At 54.6% G+C, this 7,003-nt stretch overlaps 1 long non-coding RNA gene across 1 annotated transcript; it reads left to right on the forward strand.

The window, feature by feature from the left end:
- Window positions 1-646: 646 nt before the first annotated feature.
- On the forward strand, window positions 647-2,171 carry LOC130266216 (uncharacterized). The gene is made up of 4 exons (XR_008842771.1): window positions 647-720; window positions 1,268-1,303; window positions 1,860-1,924; window positions 2,032-2,171. It is a non-coding gene; the product is annotated as an uncharacterized LOC130266216 (long non-coding RNA).
- The last annotated feature ends 4,832 nt before the right edge of the window (window positions 2,172-7,003 follow it).

Raw genomic sequence — 7,003 nt, forward strand, 5'->3', positions numbered from 1 at the left:
GGGGCTGGAGACTGGACTGGTTTTGGGCCTGTAGTGAAATAGGAATAAGGATTTCTGCATGTGGGAAGTGCCAGACCTGAGCAATTCCCTAACCCTCAGCCTTCTCTGCAGGTGATCAACATTGCCCAGTGCTCCCCAGTGTCTCCAGTGATTGGATATGCCAATTACTCACCTGATCACATGCCCCTTGTTCCCCTTGTTCTGCTTCATGTTGGGTTTGGGACTGTGGTCATCTCTGGGGTTTCCCACAGGAAAAGCTTTGGGAGGGGAGGGGCAGCAGAAGATAGGGGATCTGGCTCTGGGGGCTGTTGGAGGATGGATTGTGTTAGAGTAGAGGTTGTCCCCAAAGGGTCCCAAAGCTGCCCTGGGATCCCTGCCCACCCCACTTGGCCCCTTCAGGTTCCTGGGCTCTTCTGGGGCCAGCTGCCCCATGCAGGAAGCTGCAGGGATGATGGGTGAGGAGGCTGGATCTGAGCCACATGTGGGATGGACTCTGTGCCAGGGTTGGGCTTGTGGCCAGGGCTGGGGGCTGTGCCAAGCCAGGCTTTGGCCTGGGGGCTCTCAAGGAGGGCACAGGGAGGAGTCCTGGAAGGGATAAATGTGCTCCTCACCTGGCATAGCCTCAACCAGCACTACCAGTGCTAGAGGAAAATGAAGGTGGCTGTGCTCAGCGTGGCCCTTCTCTTCTCCATCCTGCTGTGCCCCCTGGCACAGACCAAGGTAAGGACCCAATTCATGGTGTCCCCACATCCTGTCCTTTGTAGCTTTCCATCCTTGCTGTCTTCTGAAATCTCCCTGGGATCCCCTTTTTGTCCTACCCAGGGTCTATGAATGCCCTCTCACTGATCATTCCCAATTGCTTTCCCTTTTTCTCCCAGTCCCTTGCTTTTCTCCCTGGCCACTGCAGTGGTGTCTCCTGGCATCATTCCTGGATTCACCTGGCACCCACAAACCTTGTCCCAGTTTTGTCTTCTCCTCATCTGTCCCACTTCTTCTGCCCACTCCAACCCTCTCTGTTTCACTCCCCTGTCCCTACACTGGAATTCCTTTCTCCCCTGCGTCCCACACAGGGCCCCTTCCACATCCCCAGCCCAGTCCCTTGGCCTCCCCAGTTCACACCAGCTCAGTGTCTTTGGGTCCCTCCTGCCTCACCACAACCCCTTGGAGGCCCTGAATTCCCATCTCTTTTCCTGCCCCCCTTTGGTCCCTGCACCCTTGTTGCCCCACATGTTCCAATCCAGAACCATGGTTTGTTCTCCTTTCCCAGACACTCCTGCAAGGAACTGAAAATGATCTCTGGGAGGTGAGTGTGGGGTGGGATTGGAGGGCATCCCCTCAGGGAATTGGGGAACTGGTTATTCCCCCCATCTCTGGCTGGCACCAGGGACATCCCAGTGGCCAGTGAGGTCTCCTGATCTCTCTGCAGATGGATTTAGACAATGTCACAATCCTGAAGATGCCGCTGGTTGGTACCACAAGTTCTGCCAGTGTCAGACCCTCCCCTTGCATGGCCACTGCACTCCAGGCCATCCCAGTCTGTCCCAGCACAGCCCACTGCACCCCTACTGACACCCCAGACAATACCCCTGCCCTTTGGAGTTTTGCCAGGGAAATCCCTTGACCAGGACCCCCCATTCCCATCCCTGTCACCCCAGGACCCCCTGAATGGCCCAGGACACAGCCCCTGCCCCAGCTGTGCCTCTTGGCCAGGGCCCCAGAGCTTCTGGGCAGGAGCACAGCAGCTCCTGCCTCCCATTGCTCCCACAGGCCCCTTCCCCAGGATTCCCTCACTTTCCCCTTTCTCCCCAGTCCAGCCCAGTGCCTCCAGTGTGTCTCTAACAAGTAATTTTTGTCCCCAGCCCCCTGTGGCTGAAAAGCTGGTGGGTCCTTTGCGGCAGAAGCGCCTGGCTCTTGTTCTCCTTGGGTAGGTCAGCAGTGCCTGCAGAGAGAGGGGTGGGGACAAGGCCCCTCTCCTGTCCTGGTGGCTTCTGGTGGCTCCTGGTGGGTCACATTCTGGGCACTGTGTTTTAGGATTGCAAGAATTGGTGACATCCATGTCCAGCCTGCTCCAGAGGCATCAGGGAATGATCATCCTTGAATAACTGCCCTGATTTCCCTCGAGCCCAGTGAAATTTCTCTTGAATGATCAATAAACCCCTTCAGCAAACCTATAGCTCTTTGTGTGTGTCCATGTGATTTCTACTGTCGTGGCATTCTGCTGGCCAGGGCATTGCAGAGACCCTTTGTGGAGACAGAAGCCCTTGGGGAGCTGTAGCCAGGTTCCAGACTGGAGCAGGGGGGCCATTGGAGCCTTGTTGGGGATGGGGTCCCTGGGACTCTTTGTGTGGGGCAGCTGTGCAGAGAGGGACCAGGTGCTCTGAGAGGGCAGAGTGGCTGCAGGTGTGACAGGGTGAGAGGCAGGGCAGGGTGTATTCCCCTCTGGGCTCTGCTGTGGGGCTGCAGACAGGACCAGTTTGGTGCCTGCAGGGTTGGGAAATGGGGTGCTGTGGATGTGGGAAGTGCTACACCTGAGCAATTCCCAAAGCCTCAGCCTTGTTTGCAGGTGTTCACCATCCCCCATGGCCTGGAGATCCCAGCTATGTGGCTGATCCTATTGCCCATGACCCCATTGTTCTCCCAACATAATATTTGGGGCTGGGTCAGCTCTAGAGTGTCCTGCAAGGAAAGCTCCGGGAAGGGAGGAGCACTGGGAGATGCAGGGATCTGGCTCTGGGGCACTGCTGGAGGATGGATTGTGTTGGAGCGGGGATACAATTGCCTTTGGCTCCCTGCCCAGCCCCTTGGACCCTTGCAGGGGCAGCTGCCCCATGCAGGAAGCTGCAGGGATGATGGACAAGGGGGCTGGATGTGTGTTACAGGTAGGATGGACTCTGTCCAGGGCTGGGTTTGTGGCCAGCGCTGGGGTCAGTGCCAGGCTGGGCTTTGGTCTGGGGGCTGTTGGGAAAGGGGCAGGGAGGAGTCCTGGCAGGGCTAAAGGTGCTCCTGCCCTGCTGCAGCCTCAGGGAGCTCTGCCCAGTGCAAAAGGATGATGAAGGTGGCTGTGCTCAGTGTGACCCTGCTCTTCTCCATCCTGCTGTGCCCCCAGTCCAGGACAAGGTGAGGCCTGATATCATGATTTGGCCCTGTAACCTCCCATCCCATCCTTTTGGCCTCTTCGGACATCTCCTCCCCAGGTTTTCCTCTTTGTTGTATCGTTCAAATGCCTTCCCACTGATCATTCCTAATTCCTTTTTCTCCCTTTTTCCCCTCAGTCCTTTGCCTTTCTCCCTGGCAACACAGGGCTCTCTTGATGCCCTTCCTGGACTCCTCACCTACTCCCAAACCATGTTCCAGTACTGTCGGTTTTCTCCTCATCTGTCGTGTTTTTTCTTTCTCCATCAAGCCTTGCCTGTGCAGTCCCCTGTTCCTACAACGGAATTCCTCTCTTCTCCCCTGCATCCAACAGGGCCTCTTCCCCACCCTCAGCCCCATCCCTTGGACTCTTCAGGTCACCCCATTATAGTGTATTTGATCCTCCCTGGAGGCCCTGAATTCCCATCCTGTTGTCTCCACCTCCACCCTGATCCCTGCACCTGTGTTTACCCTGAGCCCCACAAAGCCCAACCCAGACCAAGCATTTTTTACCCTTCCAGGCACTTGTGCAAGGGAATTAAATGATCTCTGGGAGCTGAGTGGGCTGCTGGGATTTGAGGGCATCCTCTCTAGGAATTGGGGGCAGTTTGGTCCTATTGTCCCTTGCTGGCACTAGGGACATCCCAGGGACCTGCAAGGTCTCCTGGTCCTTCTGGAGATTGATCTAGAGAATGTTGAGATCCTGAAAACACTGCTTGTAGGCACCATGTATTCTGCTGGCCTGAGACCCTACCCCACATGGTCACCACACTCCAGGCAATCCCAGTCTGTCCCAGCACAGCCCAGTGCACCCCTACTGATACCCCGACAACACCCCTGCCCCATGGAATTTTCCCAGTGAAGCTTTTTCTCCAGGGCCCCTTCTACCTTCCATCCCTGTCACCCCAGCACCCCCCTGGATGACCCAAGACACAGCCCCTGCCCCAGCTGTGCCTCTTGACCAGGACCCCAGTGCTTCTGGGCAGGGATGAAGTAGGTCCTGCACTCCATTGCTTTCTGCTGGCCTTTTCTCAAGGATCCCTCTGCTTTCCCCTTTCCTCCCAGTCCAGCCCAGTGCCCATGAGTGTGTCTCTAATGATTCTTTTTTCCCTCAGCCCCTTATGGCTGAAAAGCTGGTGAGCGTTGTGTGACAGAAATGCCTGACTGCTTCTGTGGCTGACTAGGTGAGCAGTGCTTGCAGAGAGAGGAGTGGGGATAAGGATTTTCTCATGTCCAGTGGACACAGAAGAGTCATGCTTGACCCTTTTAGGATTGGAAGTCTTGGTGACTCCCACATCCTGTCCCTCTCCAGCAGCATGAGGAGATGATCATCCCTGGAGGATGCCAATGATGCCCTTGGAGCCCAGGGTCATTTCCCTTAAAAGATCAATGAAGTCCTGCAGCAAAGCTATGCCCTGTCTCTGTGTTTGTGGGTGTGTTTCTCTGTGCCCATTTGTCTCTGCCTCTGTCTGTTTCTCTGCAAACATCTCTGTGTGTCCCAGAGGTGGGATTTGGCTGTTCTCCTGCCCCCATGCGTTCCCTGCATCACAAAAAGACCAATCCCAAAGCCGAGCAAGTCAGGCTGGGGACTGATAGCTCCAGTGGTTCCTCCACATTTACATGATTCCTCTCCCTGCTCTCTACAGTGATGTTTGGTGTTGTAGAAATTGAGTGAGGCTCTGCTGTGAGCAGTTTCTGTGGGTGAGTGTGTGGGCAGGCTGAGTAAAGGTTAGAGGCTCCTCAGGAGCATGGCAGGGAGTGGTTCTGATGCAGAAGAATAAGTAATAAAATGTTTCTTATATATATTCCTTGTTTAAATAGAAAGCAATAAAAAATTTAAAAAAAGGTTTATTGTTTGAAATATTTATTGATTTTGAAATTAATTTTGTGGGTGGGATGGGGCTGCTAGCTCCACCTGACTCCAGGGTACTACACTGCTGAGGGTTTTCCATGGGGACGGTTTAGAATGCAGAAGAAAGTTGTTCCTGGCTCAGCCAGGTTCCTTGGTGACCAGGTGTATCCAGGTGCAGGGCAGTGGTGAGTGGAAAGGTGTGGCTGGCTCCAAAGGCAGGAGCAGCTGGGAGGCATGGGCAGAGGGGTGAGGATGTGAGGACAGTGGTGTGTGGGGAAAGGGCTGTGAGGTGTAGGTGTGTTGCAAGGGGCAGTGGGCTGTGAGGTGTAGGTGTGTGTGAAAGGGCGCTGGGTGGGCAGGTGTAGGTGGGTGGGTGCAGACAGTTGAGAATGGTGAGATGCGGAGCAAGGCTGGGCGGGTAGGTAGAGTGTGTTGTGGGTTTATCGTGTGTCAGGAAGCAGGCAAAGGCAGAGAAAAGAAGGGGAGAGCAGAGTGGGTTGTAGGCAGGAAGGTTAACAAGTTGGAATTCCAGTTGGAATGACGGTAGTTGATGGCCTAGTCTGCCCATTCCCAAAACAGGCTTCAGCAAGCAGGTCTACCCCAGTGTGGGGTGGCTGCGGGAGGCCAGGTCTACCCAGGTCCGAGGCCGCCGGCGTCCCGGGGCAGACAGGCCTATCCCGCTGCGGCAGGACTTGGGCAAATTTGGGCAGGCGCTGGGTAGAGCTGCTGTCCCAGCGGGCCTGTAAGTTCAGCAAGGGCTCACTGTTTATAGCTGCCTCCGGCTGTGCCATGCGTGTGGTCACCGGTGCAAGAGCAGTGTGACCTAGGCGGGGAAGAGTGGCATGGATTTGTCCAGGTTCCCGCACTACCCAGTGAAATAGATAAACCGTGAAAAACCTTGGGCTGTAGCACTTATCTGGTTGGGTATTCTGTGTTGCGTTGTTGGGGTGCTCTGTTGTTTTAGGCTGTTATTGTTGAATCTGTACTCCCCAGTTTCAGTCTCCTGTGCTCCAAGTTGTACCCTCCCCCGCAATTCCTGTATCCTCAGTTTCCCCCTTACCTTCCGTTGAGCAAGGCCTCCGCTGCTCCCCACCTGCTCATCAAAATGCTGACACCGCCCAATAATAAACAAATTGAGAGACTCCCATGATGCTTAGCTCTCAGGCAGAAATTTGATTAACACTAAAATTCCTAAAAGCAATGAGCAGGCATAAGATCTAAATCTAGAAGAGACACCATTAGGTGTGCAGAACATCAAGCTACACATGGATAGCTTCCATCTTCCCACGATCACCTCACCATCACCTAGAAAGCACCACGGAAGGATGACTCCTTAGACTACGTGGGACAAAGTGAGTTCATGGGAACCCCTGTGAGGAGAGAGCCCCTGGCTCTGCAGTGTAAGCAGCAGATTCAATTGGTGTCTCCTTCTCAGCAGTATCCAGTGGGAGCAGCAGTGGCGTGCACAGCCCCTTGAGTTCCCCCACCCATAGTTGTCTAAATAAAGGCCTTTGAAAAGGATATTTGTGTCGTGGCCCTGTTTTTAACTGGTGAGAGCAGATCCTTGAGGGCAGGACTGCAGAAGCCAAAGGCTGTGAGCAGGAACTGCAATGCTGAGCAAGGCCTGGGCTGGTTGGAGGCAGCAGAAAGGCCAAGGGCTGAGCCCAGGCCTGGCCCAGAAGGGCATGTCCCTCACAGGTGGCTCGGGGCTGTTCCTGGGGCACTGGGATGGGAGGGGCAGCAAGGACAAATGGCATCACCCTGTGTGACACTCCAGATGCTCATGGAACCAAGGGCCAGTGTGACACTGTGGGGCCTCATGGAAACAAGAGGCCATTGTGAGCCTGAGGGGCTGTAACACCCCAGAACACTGAAATGCTGGGGGTGACCAAAGGTTCCTTTACTCGACCTTGGTGCACAGGAGAATCCCTGATATTCTTAAGAGGTCAAAATGACACAAAATTTTACTGGCAATGTATAGAAAATCAAGGAATGCTTGAAAAGGATTTAATACAACAT

This window comes from Oenanthe melanoleuca, unplaced genomic scaffold (assembly GCF_029582105.1).
Source record: "Oenanthe melanoleuca isolate GR-GAL-2019-014 unplaced genomic scaffold, OMel1.0 S001, whole genome shotgun sequence".
Taxonomy (NCBI): domain Eukaryota; kingdom Metazoa; phylum Chordata; class Aves; order Passeriformes; family Muscicapidae; genus Oenanthe; species Oenanthe melanoleuca.